Here is a 15704-nt window from a genome sequence, read left to right as displayed (position 1 = left end):
CTTTTGACAAAATTCAACACCCATTTATGATAAAAACTCTCCAGAATGTGGGCATAGAGGGAACCTACCTCCACATAATAAAGGCCATATATGAAAAACCCACAGCAAACATCATTCTTAATGGTGAAAAACGGAAAGCATTTACTCTAAGATCAGGAACAAGACAAGGATGTCCACTCTCACCACTATTATTCAACGTAGTTTTGGAAGGCCTAGCCACGGAAATCAGAGAAGAAAAAGAAATAAAAGGAATCCAAATTGGAAAAGAAGAAGTAAAACTGTCACTGTTTGCAGATGACATGATACTATACACAGAGAATCCTAAAGATGCTACCAGAAAACTATTAGAGCTAATCAAAGAATTTGGTAAAGTAGCCGGATACAAAATTAATGCACAGAAATCTCTGGCATTCCTATACACTAATGATGAAAAATCTGAAAGAGAAATTAAAGAAACACTCCCATTTACCACTGCAACAAAAAGAATAAAATACCTAGGAATAAACCTACCTAGGGAGACAAAAGACCTGTATGCAGAAAACTATAAGACACTGATGAAAGAAATTAAAGATGATACCAACAGATGGGGAGATATACCATGTTCTTTGATTGGGAGAATCAATATTGCGAAAATGACTACACTACCCAAAGCAATCTACAGAGTCAATGCAATCCCTATCAAATTACCAGTGGCATTTTTTATGGAACTAGAACAAATCATCTTAAAATTTGTATGGAGACACAAAAGACCCCAAATAGCCAAAGCAGTCTTGAGGGAAAAAAATGGAGCTGGAGGAATCAGACTCCCTGACTTCAGACTATACTACAAAGCTACAGTAATCAAGAAAATATGGTACTGGCACAGAAACAGAAATCTAGATCAATGGAACAGGATAGAAAGCCCAGAGATAAACCCACGCACCTATGGTCAACTAATCTGTGACAAAGGAGGTAAGGATATACAATGGAGAAAAGACAGTCTCTTCAATAAGTGGTGCTGGGAAAACTGGACAGCTACATGTAAAAGAATAAAATCAGAACACTCCCTAACACCATACACAAAAATAAACTCAAAATGGATTAAAGACCTAAATGTAAGACTGGAAACTATAAAACTCTTTGAGGAAAACATAGGAAGAACACTCTTTGACAAAAATCACAGCAAGATCTTTTTTGATCCACCTCCTAGAGTAATGGAAATAAAAACAAAAATAAACAAATGGGACCTAATGAAACTTCAAAGCTTTTGCACAGCAAAGGAAACCATAAAGAAGATGAAAAGACAACCATCAGAATGGGAGAAAATATTTGCAAACGAATCAACAGGCAAAGGATTAATCTCCAAAATATATAAACAGCTCATTCAGCTCAATGTTGAAGAAACAAACAACCCAATCCAAAAATGGGCAGAAGACCTAAATAGACATTTCTCCAAAGAAGACATGCAGGTTGCCAACAAACCCATGAAAGGATGCTCAGCATCACCATTTATTAGAGAAATGCAAATCAAAACTACACTGAGGTATCACCTCACACCAGTTAGAATGGGCATCATCAGAAAATCTACAAACAACAAATGCTGGAGAGGGTGTGGAGCAAAGGGGGAACCCTCTTGCACTGTTGGTGGGAATAGGAATATATGATCCAGCAATCCCACTACTAGGCATATACCCAGAGAAAACCATAATTCAAAAAGACACATGCACCCCATTGTTCATTGCAGCACTATTTAAAATAGCCAGGTCATGGAAGCAACCTAAATGCCCATTGACAGACGAATGGATAAAGAAGTTGTGGTACATATATACAATGGAATATTACTCAACCATAAAAAGGAACGAAATTGAGTCATTTGTTGAGATGTGGATGGATCTAGAGACTGCCATACAGAGTGAAGTAAGTCAGAAAGAGAAAAACAAATATATATTAACGCATGTATGTGGAACCTAGAAATGTGGTACAGATGAACCAGTTTCCAGGGCAGAAGTTAAGACACAGATGTAGAGAACAAACATATGGACACCAAGGGAGGAAAGCCACGGGGGGTGCGGATGGTGGTGTGCTGAATTGGGTGATTGGGATTGACATGTATACACTGATGTATAAAATTGATGACTAATAAGAACCTGCAGTATAAAAAAACAAAGAATACTAAACTTTCTTTGGGTTATGTGTATGGAAATATGTTAATATAAATGTTTCAGACATTACCTGAAATTTCTAAAAATCGTATATGTTCTGGTATAATGTTATAAGTCATAATTCTAGTTATTACTTTAAAATGTATATCTCAGAAATAACTAAATTTTATTGTCAATTGCATTATTATGAACTTTCATCAAATCTTTAACTGTGGTCACTTTTAAGTCTTTTGTCATTTACAGACAGTTCTGGGTGTACTCTGATGCTTTTGCAAAAATGTTCCTATAAAAGGGTTTCATCTTCAAGGAATTCATGGAAAAGACTCAGACAAGTACAGGTTTCTGGTAACTGACTATACCGCTGAACTGAATGAATAAGCATTTTCAGAACTCTAATGGAAAAGTGATGAATTCATAAAAGTGCTAACAAAATCAAGATGAAAAAAATTAATTACATGGGACTGAGTGAACTGATGAGGATGATTATAATTTTTGTGACTTTCTGTTTGAATTAAAAAAAAATCCCACAAGGACTCAGAGGCAAAAAATATACAAATCAATTTTCACTGCAAAGTAAAGGAGCTGTTACCGTGGACGATTCCTGGACTGAATGTCACTATTATGACATAGTGTGAGTGTGTTTCGTGTTTGGTCATTGCAATCATTATTGCTTTTGTTGTGGTCATCCGTTTACGATGCTTGGTGTCAGTCTATTTATCTCTTGTAAAAATAAAATACAGTGTGTATGTGAGTTGTGGAAAAAAAAAAGATTGTATATGCCTAAATTACATGTTTTAGACCCTTCAAAGAAAGGATGAATTAATATTTGCTTTTTTTTTTCCTGGTAAAAACTATTCATTGAGCGAACATCTAAAAAAATAATTTCAATATTACCATAAATTTGAAGTGGAAAATGTTTTTCTATAAAGGAGTTTGTATAAATTACTTAAAAAGTAAACTGGAGCTCAACTAAAGAGTGTATTGTAGGAGGGAAAGTGGTCTCTTCATGAACAGAAACTAAATGTTTTCATAAAGTGGTGCAGTTATTGTGACAGCACAAATTGTATTAATAACTAGTTGGGAACTGAAATAAAATGTTACTAAGTTTCAAAAAAAAAAAACTATCAAGTAGTCACTATCCACCACACATTCTTAAATTAGCATGTATAAGAAATCTGGAGGCTGGCCCCAAGGTACAGTGGTATGCCAGGAGTCTGTCTGTCTCACTAAGATTCTGTATTCGATCTCCATTGCTAAAATTTGGGGCAGCAGTCATTTTAGACCTTGTCAAACTTCTAAAAGTCTCACTACTTGATACCTTACTCTGAACATAAGCTAATAAACAGACAAGGATAAATCTGCTGTAAGGTGTTTGGGACACAGGAAATTTAATGTGTGAACAGAGTGGGCCAGGTGTACATAAAGCAGGAAAGTCCAAGATAGATTTTTCTCATGTGACATAACCATGTTAATTCCAATTCTGAAACCCTTTTTCCCTTGAATTTGGAGTATATCTTGGTGAACACAGCTTTCTCTTGTTTCACTTAATAACTGCTGTTAAAATTTTAGTGACAGAATGAGAAAGCCATTCAGTGGAGACTGTCAAATGTCTAATTACACGATGTTGAAAATCAAAGGAGGAGAATCCAACTGCTAAATATAATAAGCTCAGGCATAAAATCATTTATGAGAAAAGAAAACGGTACCTTCACTTTGTTAAAGTGGGGTACACGTATTAGATATTTCCTGAGATTCTCCGTTGATTAAGTCTATTAGGACCAGTATCGACTGAGTTTCAACTCTACATTGATTTCACATCTGATCCAGAATTACTGTATACTCATTGTACTAGAGAACAAAAAAGGAACTAAACCTGTCTTCCTAAAATTAAAAGAAGTAAAAACCGTAAAAAAACATATAAATAATATCCACTACCTGAAAATTTTAAACTACTTTTAAACAAAAGACACCTAAACAAAGTTCAAAGACAAGAAACAGATTGTGAAAGATAGTCAACACAAATATGAAAGACAAAATGTTTATATCCAGAATATAAAAAGAACTGCTAAAAATTAGTAAGAAAAAGATGATCCAGTAGGAAAATAAATATAATAGGCAATTCATTGAAGAGGAAATACAAATGGCCAAGAAACAGGACAGTAAGTTTGCCCTCACTAACAACCAGGGAAATACAAATGGCCAAGAAACAGGACAGTAAGTTTGCCCTCACTAACAACCAGGGAAATACAAATTAAATCACTAGTGGTATTTTACAGTGATCAGATAAGAAGAAATGTTACATTTGAGAATACCATGCATTGGCAAGGTTTTATAGACAGAGGGATCTATTTACCAGTGGCGACCTGGTCAATTAGAACATTCACTTTGCACCACCTGTTAAAATGTAAAACGTTCATACCCATGACCCAGATGTTAAACTTCTAGATATCTACTAATTTAAAAAAAGGGGGGAGGGAATTAAAAAAAAAAAAGATCGCATGGGGAAAACCCGAACGAACTCCCGAGCGAACTTTCTGGCCATCCCAATATATACATGAAACAGAGGCCTGCCTTGAGTCTCTACTTATACGTTAGTCATGGTCCTTCAACTGATTCCAAGACCTGAGAGAGTTCATAGAGCCCTTGATTAAAGGGGAGATCAGAAACCCTGAAGAAAACCCTGTGGTAACATTACAGGACGTTATAAATCTTCCTTGTGTGTACAGGTGCTCACTCGTGTACATGTGCACCAGAGAAAGGGAAACCCTAGAACCTGAATAGGATCCGATGATGGCACTGAGCTGTCCCTGAGCTAAGAGAGGCAATGCTTATTGAGGGAGGGGGGTGTCTCATAGTAAATGGTATTCTGGCCCAAGTCCCTGTCACAGTAAGTCTCATGGGTCTGTGAACCCATTCTGTGTTTACTTTCCCCAGCTCCCAAGTATACAGTTGGAATAGACATTCTTGGCACCTGTCGGACGCCCACATTGGATCCCTGAACCATGCGGTTAAGGCTAGTATGGCAAGGAAGGTCAAGAGGAAACCCTGAAGCTTCTCCTCTTAAGTAATGTGAAAATATATAAAATAGTGAACAAAACAGAATCCATTAGAACAATATCTTACCAGATAGGGAATATCTATAAGCAAAATAAACCACCTTCCCTATGATGATAATATGCAGCAAGAATTGAGAAGTCACTGCTCTGAAGGTAAAATAGGTTATTTATCTTCAGAATAAACACTTTAGGGGTAATTATCTTGGGGAGCCCCCTGGGGAAGAAGATAAACATTGAGGTACCTGGAGCACCTCTGAACATCGGTAAACTGATCCAAATGCAAGTAGTTTAGACTGATACGTTAGCCACCTACTGCTGTGTAACAAAGTACCACACAGTAATAACTGTGTAATTACTAATGACTTAGTAACTAACTGTGAGATAGCACATGCACATTGTTTTATTGCCTCACAGCAAGATGCATTTATTATCTCACATTTTCCATGGATTCTGGGCACGGCTTAGCTGGGTTCTCTGCCTCAGGGACTATCACGAGGCTGCAACTGAGGAGCTGGCCGGGACTGGGGTCTTATCTGAAGGCTCGAATTATTTCCAGGCTCACGTGGTTGTTGGTAAGATTGGTTCCTTGCAGGCTGTTGAACCGAGGCCCTTGGTTCCTAGCTGGCTGTTGGCTGGAGGCTGCCCTCAATTCCTTGCCACGTGGGCTGCTCCAGCATGACTGTTTACTTCAAAGCATACAAACCAGGAGGGCAACAGAGAAAGTCCACAAGTAAGGTGTAAGTTACAGTCTTGTGTAACCTGATCAAGAAAGTCATATCCCATCACCTTTACAGTATTCCATTGGTTAGAATGAAGTCACAAGGTCCTACACACACCCAAAGGGAGGACAACCCAACATAAATACCAGGAGTTGGGGATCTGTGGGAGCCGTCTTAGAATTTTCCTGCCTCAACTTGGGTTCAATAATTCAATTTAATGGTATAAATCATGTCCTGTGGTGAGAAGGGTACATCCCTATGGACACATTTTTCTCCCAGCTTTACTGAGGAATAATTTAAAAATAAAAATTGTATATATTTAGGGTGTACATGATGTTTTCATATATGTATAGATACATCATGAAATGCTTACCACAATCAAGCTAGTTAAGATATTCATCACCTCATATAGTTACCTTTTTTGTTTTGTTAAGAACAATTAAGAACTACTCTCTTAGCAAATTTCAAGTATACAATACAGTATATTTAACTGTAGTTGCTGGGCTGTACATTAGACATCCAGAACTTATTCATCCTGCATATTTTAAGCTTTGTACTCTTTGACCAACATTGTCCCACTTCCCCTACTCTCCAGCCCCTGGTAAACACCATTCTACTCTCTAAGGGTTTGAATATTTCAGATTATTATATATAGGCAACATCATGCAGTATTTGACTTCCTGTGTCTGGCTTATTTCATTGAGCATAATGTCCTCCAGGTTCATCTATGTTATCACAAATGACAAGATTTCCCTTCTCTTTAAGGATAATGTTCCATTGTATAATATGTATATTATATATTATATATATACACACACACATATATACACCACATCATCTTTATCCATTTATCTGTCAGTGGACCCTTATGTTGTTTCATTGGCTGTTTTATCAATAAATGCTGCAATAAATGTGGGAGTGAAGATCTCTCTTTGAAATACTGATTTCATTTTCTTTGGATATATACCCAGAAGTAGGATTGCTGGATCATATGGTAGTCCTGTTTTTAATTTTTTGAGGACCCTCCATACTGTTTTCCATAATGGTTGTACCAATTTACAATCACACTAACAGTGCACAAGTGTTCCCTTTTCTCCATATCCTTGCCAACACTTAATCTTTTGTCTTTTTTGTGATATCCATTGTGGCATTCACTTGCATTTCCTGATGATTAGTGATGTTGAGTACCTTTTCATATACCTGTTGGTTCTTCGTCTTCTTTTGAGAAATATCTATTCAGGTCCTTTGCCCATTTTAAAACTATGTTTTCTTGCTTTTGAGTTAGTTGAGTTCCTTATATACTTTAGATATTAACCCTTTATCAGACGGCTCTACTCGCAACTCATTTTTACCATTTTGGTTTCATGTTATAGAGATGATTTAGCTTCTCTATACTAGTTTCCCCATTAGTACATTTAAAAACCAATCAATCTATTATCTTTATATCTATATTTGCTTTCCAACATAGCCCTGGAAGATACATGAAGAGGATTGATTTTTTTACATTTGCTCAAGTACGGGATTCTCTTCCAAAGAGTGGTTCTACCTACACCCCCCGACCTTGCGTGTGGGCAGCACTAAAAATGGACTTTCTTCGTTAAGTGTGACTTTGCTTTGGATCCCCCAAGGCAATTTTTTACTTGAAGTTAATAACTCAGACCCAAGTGTTTAGTTTGGAAGACGGAAGTTATTGTCAGTCTTGGGTTACCTAATCCAAGGCCAAGTGGAAAGTTTTTCTAAGCAGCAGATGGAGGGAGGGGCCAGCCCAGCCCTTCCACCGCTCTCCTCCAGGTAACCCCTGTCAATGTCCCAGAGGCATACGCCTTTACACCCACCCGGTCTGCCTGTTTGCCAAGAACTGTACACCACGGGGACTTCTGAGAGGAAAGCAACATGATCAGTTTGAGAGACATGATTTCCTCTAATCTCCATAGATTTTTTGTTTCGATCATAAACATCAGTGATGGGTAGAATATTTGTCCTGCCACCGCTACAGAATGTTTATCCATCCATCATCCACCCCAGCAAGCAGTGTGAGGCTGGGCCTTCAACATCGCTCCCTCATCTGCATGTGGCGATGGATGCCCACCAGGGACATTCAGCAGGGTCACTGATGTGGGGGGAGGCCTACAACTGGCTTTCAGCTACAAAAGAGGAGGAAAGAATGGGAGGATTCTCCCATAGTCCTAACTCCCATCACATAGAACCTATTTCTACTTTTAAAATCATGTCAGTCATGGTTATACATGTTTTCAACCCATGCTATTGGCCATTTTTAAATTTTACTTTTGCACTGGGACTTTGAAGGATTGGATTATTGTCCTTTTTTTCTTTTTGGAGAGTTGTGGTGGGGAATAAAGGGAACATTATAACCCGCAGAGCACAGCACACTGAATGTGACCACACAGCATTTCACAAACAACTACTCTTACATCCCTGAGGAAGAGGCTCTACTCTCAACTCATTTTTACCATTTTGGTGTCAGACACCAAGTGCCAACAAGCCAACAGGCTGCACATATCAAGTGCTTCCCATTTTCCGGCTCTCAGATAATCGAATATCAGGAAGGTTTTGGCTAGGAGGGTCACCAGCTCCTCTTTCCTGGAAACTGACTGCAAAGATTTAAGCCCTCCCTTTTCTGATTTTCCCTTTCAAATTACAGTGATTGATATATACAGATGTTTCCAGAACTTTATTACACTGTTTAGTGAGACTTTTTCATCAGACTAAAAAGAGGCATAAACAATATTTCAAAAGAAGAACAAATTCTAACATGCGTAGATCACGATGTGTCTCAAGCTATGAACTCTGACCTCCTCTAGAATAATGGAAATTTTGACAGGTTTTCCCTTTGCCTTCATGCCTCCCTATTGGCTAATTCACATGTATAGATTAAAACTCTTAAGAATACCTTTACTTCAGATTAACAAAAGCCTTTACCATTTCATCTTCCCTTTATAATATTTCTGCCACTGTGTATATATCTATGTGTGTATGTGTGTGTGTGTATATTTTTTCCCCCCATTTTGGCCACAGCATGGTATGCGGGATCTTAGTTCCCAGATCAGGGATCAAACCCGAGCCCCCTGCAGTGGAAGCGCAGAGTCTTAACCACTGGACCACCAGGGAAGTCCCAGTATATTTTCTTAACTGGTCCCGCTGTTCCTTCTTTCTGCCTCTCAGGAGATTTGGAGGGGAGATGTTGCTGGGAAACAGAGAGCTCTGTCATATTTTCAGCTTCCTCCTTAGGAGGAGAGCTAGCACTTAGCTTCTCATTCCAGTCCCTCTCATAGAAGCTGGATACTTGCTGCATTCCCAGAACTCTGCAGTGTGTTGGAATGGAACATAAAAATAGCCTTCTCTCCTGCAGGGGACGCATCTTGATTAGAAATCTTGAAATATTTTTCTCAATTGCATTTTCCATGGAAGGGACTAGATTTCAAACCAGGCAGGTGGCAAACAGTCACATGGTTTTTCAGCTTGCTGGCCCTGACATCTCATGAGAACAACTTAAAATGCTTACAAAAAATCTTTCATTTCAGGAGCTTAGCAGGGTGTTACAGTGGATCCACCCATCTCTGGGCCATAATTCTGCATATGCCATCGTGCTCAGTGATTGAAGCAAACAGCACTCACGGGTCTTGGAATTCCACCATGTTGTTTGCCTCTATGTTCCCTGGTAATTATCCCAGGTGGGGTCTTTAAGATCCAGTTCCTCCCTCCTACACTGTTGGTGGGAATATAAATTGGTACACTCACTATTGAGAACAGTGTGGAGGTTCCGTAGGAAACTAAAAATAGAGTCACCATATGATCCTGCAATCCCACTCCTGGGCATATATCCAGAGAAAACTCTAATTCGAAAAGATACACGCACCCCTATGTTCATAACAGCACTATTTACAATAACCAGGTCATGGAAGCAACCTAATGTTCACCTACAGATGAATGGATGAAGAAGATGTGGTATAGATACACAATGGAATATTACTCAGCCATAAAAAAGAATGAAATAATGCCATTTGCAGCAACATGGATGAACCTAGAGGTTATCATACTAAGTGAAGTAAGTCAGAAAGAAACAGACAAATATATAATATCACTTATGTATGGAATCTAAGATAGAACACAAGTGGACTTATTTATAAAACAGAAATAGACTCACAGACATAGAAAACAAACTTATGGTTACCAAAGGGAATTGCAGTGGGGGAGGGGCAGGAGGGGGAAGAGATAAATTTGGAGTCAGGGATTAACAAATACACAATATGTGTAAAATAAATAAACAACGAGGACCTACTATATAGCACAGGGAACTATATTCAATGTCTTGTAATAACCTATAATGGAAAAGAATCTGAAAAATAATATATTTGTGTGTGTGTATAACTGAATCACTTTGCTGTATACCTGAAACTAACATGACATTGTAAATTAACTATATATATATTTTTAAAAAGTTAAATAGGGACTTCCCTGGTGGTCCAGTGGCTAAGACTTCATGCTCCAAACGCAGGGGGCCCTGGTTTGATCCCTGGTCAGGGAACTAGATCCCACATGCCGCAACTAAGAGTTCGCATGCCACATGCCACAACTAAAAAAAAGATCCCACATGACACAACAAAGATCCTGCACGTGGCAACGAAGACCTGGTGCAGACAAATAAATAAATAATTTTAAAATACATAAAAATTTAAAAAGGTTAAATAAAATCCAGTTCCTCAGACCTGCTTTATCTTGCATAACTGAAAGTTTATACCCATTGAATAGCAACTTCCCACATCCCCCCCTCACCCTGCCCTGGCAACTACCGTTCTACTCTCTGCTTCTACGAGTTTGACTATTTTGTTAAGAGGGTAGATCCCATGTTAAATGTTCTTATCATAATAAACAAAATAGAGCAAAACCATTCCTTGTCTTGGGCAGAGGGCTTGGTGATCTGGAGTAAGGCTACTCCAGCCCATGCTTAGAGCATCAATTAATCCACTCATGATATCTCAGACAGGGGCAGCTTGTTCACGTCCTCAACAAATATTTATTGTGCACCTACTATGTGCCAGGCACAGTGCTAGTTCTGGCTGACAGTGATGACCACGCAGGCACGTTTCCTTCCATCATAGAGTCTAATTCTCTCTCCAGTGGAGGGGAGAAATAAAAAATATAAACTAATTATTATAAATGAATGATATGAATAAAATTAACAGTGTGCTGGCTGAGGAAATGGTGCAGTAGGGGTGGAAACCAAGCGAGGAGACCTATTTCGCATAGGGAGGCTAGAGAACGTCTTTCTAAGAAGGTGACCTTTAACGTGAGACCTGAAAAACAGGGAGTTAAATGGAGTCTGAAAATACATATGATCCCGCAGGAAAGGGAAATATTCATAGGAATGTGGTGATTGACTATCAGTGTTGAGTGAGAACCATCTCTATGTTTGCCTCCCCTTCCAAAGCCCCTAGACTTTGCTCCCTGTAGGCATCTAGAGACACTGAACTGGACCTTAGGGGGAGACAGGAGAAATGGTGGCCACTGCGATTTCAAGGAGACGTAGTAACAACACACTCTATGTTGCTACAGACATTTCCTTGTATCTTGAGCCTCGATCTTGTCCCTGAGCTCCAAACTATCAGATTCTGTTGTGTGCATGACGTTTCCATATGGCTGTCTAATATACACCTGAAATTTATCAGGTCTAAAACAGAACTCAATTTTCTGCCTGGGATTCCCTTACCTTACATATGACACCAGCATCTACCCGTAGCACAAGCCAAAACAGATAGAGTCATTCTTGATTTTTTTCTTTTTCTCATCTCCTTCGTGAAATACATTAGCAAGACTCTATCACCAGTATATATCCAGAACTATCCACTTCTCTCCTTCTTCAAGACCACCACCATGGTCCAAGGCCACCACCATGGTCCAAGCCCCCAGTGCCTGTACTGCTGCAACAGCCTCCTACAAGTTTCCTTGCTTCTGTAATTGTTTCCTCTACAACTAATTTTCCACAGCATAGACAGAGTGATTACTGTAATGTTAAATCAGGTCTTCTTAATCCCCTTTGTAAACCTTTCAAGGGCTTCCATGGCCTTCATAATCCCTGAAAAGCCATTGATCCATACTTTTCTCAGCTCTATCTCAGACCATTCACCTTGCTCCCGACTCTCAACTTTGCTCACTACTCTCCGGTCATACTGAGCTTTTGTTCTTTACTATTCAGGCTCATTCCAGCCTTTTAGTAGGTGCTCAGCCAATGGTTTTAACATTTTCAACAATACATTAAAATGATCCTACACCATGACCAAGGGGGATTTATTCCAGAGATGCAAGGATGGTTCAATATCTGCAAATCAATGTGATACACCACATTAACAAAATGAAGAATAAATCATATGATCACCTCGATAGATGCAGAAAAAAACTACTGACAAAATTCAACATCGATTTATGTTAAAAATCCTCGACAAAATGGGTATAGAGGGAACAAACCTCAACATAATAATGACCATGTACGACAAACCTATAGCCAACATCATACTCAATGGTGAAAAGCTGAAAGAATTTCCTCTGAGATCAGGAACAAGGATGCCCACTCTCGCCATGTTTATTCAACACAGTATTGGAAGTCCTAGCCACAGCAATCAGACAAGAAATAAAAGGAATCCAAGTTGGAGAGGAAGAAGTAAAACTGTCACTGTTTACAGATGACATGATACCATATATAGAAAATCCTAAAGATGCCACTAAAAAACTATTAGAACTACTAAATGAATTCAGTAAAGTTGCAGGATACAGAATTAATATACAGAAATCTGTTGTGTTGCTATACACTAGCAATGAACTAACAAAGAGAGAAATTAATAGAGCAATCCCAATTACAATTTTATCAAAGAGAATAAAACACCTAAGAATAAATTTAACCAAGGAGGTGAAAGACCTGTGCACTGAAATATATAAGACACTGATGAAAGAACTTAAAGAAGACACAAATAGAAAAATAGTCTGTGCTCTTGGATTGGAAGAATTAATATTGTTAAAATGTCCAACTATCCAAAGCAATCTACAGATTCAGTGCAATCCTTACAACGGCAATTTTCACAGAAATAGAACAATCCTAACATTTGTATGGAACCACAAAGACCCTAAATAGCCAAAGCAATCTTGAAAAAGAATAAAGCTGGAGGCATCATGCTTCCTGATTTCAAAATATATTATAAAACTAAGTAATAAAAACAGTATGGTATTGACATAAAAACAGACACATAGATCAGTGGAACAGAGTAGAAATTCCAGAAACACACATATTTGGTCAATTAATTTATACCAAAGGAGCCAAGTATATACAGTGGGGATAGGATGGTCTCTTCAAAATATGGTGTTGGGAAAACTGAACACATACAAAAGAATGAAACTGAATCACTATCTTCTACCATACACAAAAATCAACTCAAAATGGATTAAAGATTTGAACGTAATACCTGAAAGCATAATGCTCCTAGAAGAAATCATAGCGAGTAAGCTCTTTGAAGTTGGTCTTGGCAATAATTTTTGGACTTGGTACCAAAAGCAAAGGCTGCAAAAGCAAAAATTCAAGAGACAACTTCAAACTAAAAAGCTTCTTCGTAACAAAGAAAACCACTAACAAAATGAAAGGCAACCTACTAAACAGGAGAGAATATTTCAAATCATATATCTGATAAGGGGGTTAATATCCAAAAGATATAAAGAACACAACTCATTAGGGCAAAAAACGATCCACTTAAAAATGGAACTGAGGCAGGGTGCACATCTGTGATGGCGAGGAGAAGACAACATTTGATGCTGGGACCCTCCTTCTTAGTACACACCATCTAATTTGGAGAGATCAGAAAAATCATGAATGCTGCATGGCCCTTCCTCTTTCCCAAATCGTGTTCATTGAAGAACAGGCAGCTGGAATTGGGAAAAGTGCCCAAATAGTGGTTCATCTTCACCCAGCTCCTTCTAACAAAGAACCTGGCCCATTCCAGAGTAGTAAGAACTCCTACATCAAGCTTTCCTTCAAAGAACACGGCCAGATTGAGTTTTACAGGCATTTATCAGAGGAAGTGACACAGAGAAGGTGGGAGAATATGCCAGTTTCCCAGTCGTTACGAGCAAATACAGGACCCCAGCCAGGAAGAATAAGGGCTGTAGGAATTGTAGGTATTGAAAAGAAACTGGAAGAAAAAAGAAAAGAAACTGACAAACATTTCTGAGGCCTTCAGAGACCTCAGTAAGCTAATGGTCAAGGCTAAGGGAATTGGTGGTGTTATCAAAATCCATCGCTAATAAGATTAAAGAGAAGCAAGGTGACATCACAGATGATGAGACCATCAGGTTTAAATCCTACTTACTGAGCATGGGAATAGCTAACCCGGTTACCAGGGAAACGTACGGCTCAGGCACACAGTACCACATGCAGCTGGCCAAACAGCTGGCTGGAATATTGCAGGCGCCTTTGGAGGAACGAGGGGGAATAAATGTCACTCACAGAGGTGTACTGTTTAGTAAACCGAGCTCGAGGAATAGAATTGCTCTCACCAGAAGATTTAGTGAATGCATGCAAGATGCTGGAAGCCCTGAAATTACCTCTCGGCCTCCATGTGTTTGACAGCGGTGTCATGGTAATTGAACTTCAGTCCCACAAGGAGGAGTCAATGGTGGCCTCAGCCTTGGAGACGGTTTCAGAAAAGGGGTCTCTAACATCAGAAGAGTTTGCTAAGCCTGTGGGAATGTCTGTCCTCCTGGCTAAAGAAAGGTTGCTTCTTGCTGAGATGATTCAGTGGAAGGCTTGCAGTTTTACCCAAATTTAATTATGACACAGAGCTAAGAGTTTTGTATTTGAAATAACTTGTTACCGGTATACTTGCCTCATGCAGAAGTTGTATGACATCGAGCTAAGGGTAAACCCTGATACACAGAATTTACTGGAACTTCGCAATATAATATAAAACGCTTTCAATTTCTATGTAAATATTATGATCCAGGAAGCCTATTTAGGATAAATATAGTAAAATATAGAAAGATGAATGCCAATATGAATTTGAAATCATGCTACAGTTGTATAGAAACCCTCAGAGTTTAACTTGAAATATGGTGGATTTTAACTTGATCTTCAAATCTGACCATTTTTTAAAGAAGAGGATTTAGTTCATGGGGGAAAAAAGAGAAAAGTTACATGTTTGAACAGGTTTGATTATTTTGGTGTGATGAAAATTCACCTGAATTATAAATGAGGTTTTTCTCTGCATTTAGTGTGCACATTTTGGGGAATTTTCATGCAACAACTTATACCTACAGTGTAGTTTAAGAACCTGACAACACTGGAGCAAGATATCCAACTGCAAGATATCATCTGAGGCTCTCCCTAAGGGCTTTTAGAAGCAGCCATAGGCATGTCTTCAGCAGACCAAATAAAGCTCCTTAAAAAGAGAGAGAGGGCTTCCCTGGTGGCACAGTGGTTAAGAATCTGCCTGCCAATGCAGAGGACACGGGTTCAAGCCCTGGTCTGGGAAGGTCCCACATGCTGTGGAGCAACTAAGCCCATGTGCCACAACTACTGAGCCTGTGTACCACAACTACTGAAGCCCGCGTGTCCCAACTACTGAAGCCTGCACGCCTAGCGCAGTTGTGCTCCCCAACAAGAGAAGCCACCACAATGAAGCCCATGCACCGCAAGGAAGAGTAGCCCCCACTTGCCGCAACTAGAGAAAGCCTGCACACAGCAATGAAGGCCCAACACAGCCATAAATAAATAAATTTTTTTAAAAAAA

General features: G+C 38.9%; 1 pseudogene; it reads left to right on the top strand.

Annotated features, from left to right (window-relative positions):
- LOC137205387 (vacuolar protein-sorting-associated protein 36-like) overlaps positions 1–15704 on the top strand; it is a 74090-nt pseudogene extending 58386 nt beyond the window's left edge.

The sequence above is a fragment of the Pseudorca crassidens genome, chromosome 1 (genome assembly GCF_039906515.1).
Source record: "Pseudorca crassidens isolate mPseCra1 chromosome 1, mPseCra1.hap1, whole genome shotgun sequence".
Lineage (NCBI taxonomy): Eukaryota > Metazoa > Chordata > Mammalia > Artiodactyla > Delphinidae > Pseudorca > Pseudorca crassidens.
Note: the sequence above shows the minus strand (reverse complement) of the source record. Positions and strands in the feature narration are given on the sequence as shown.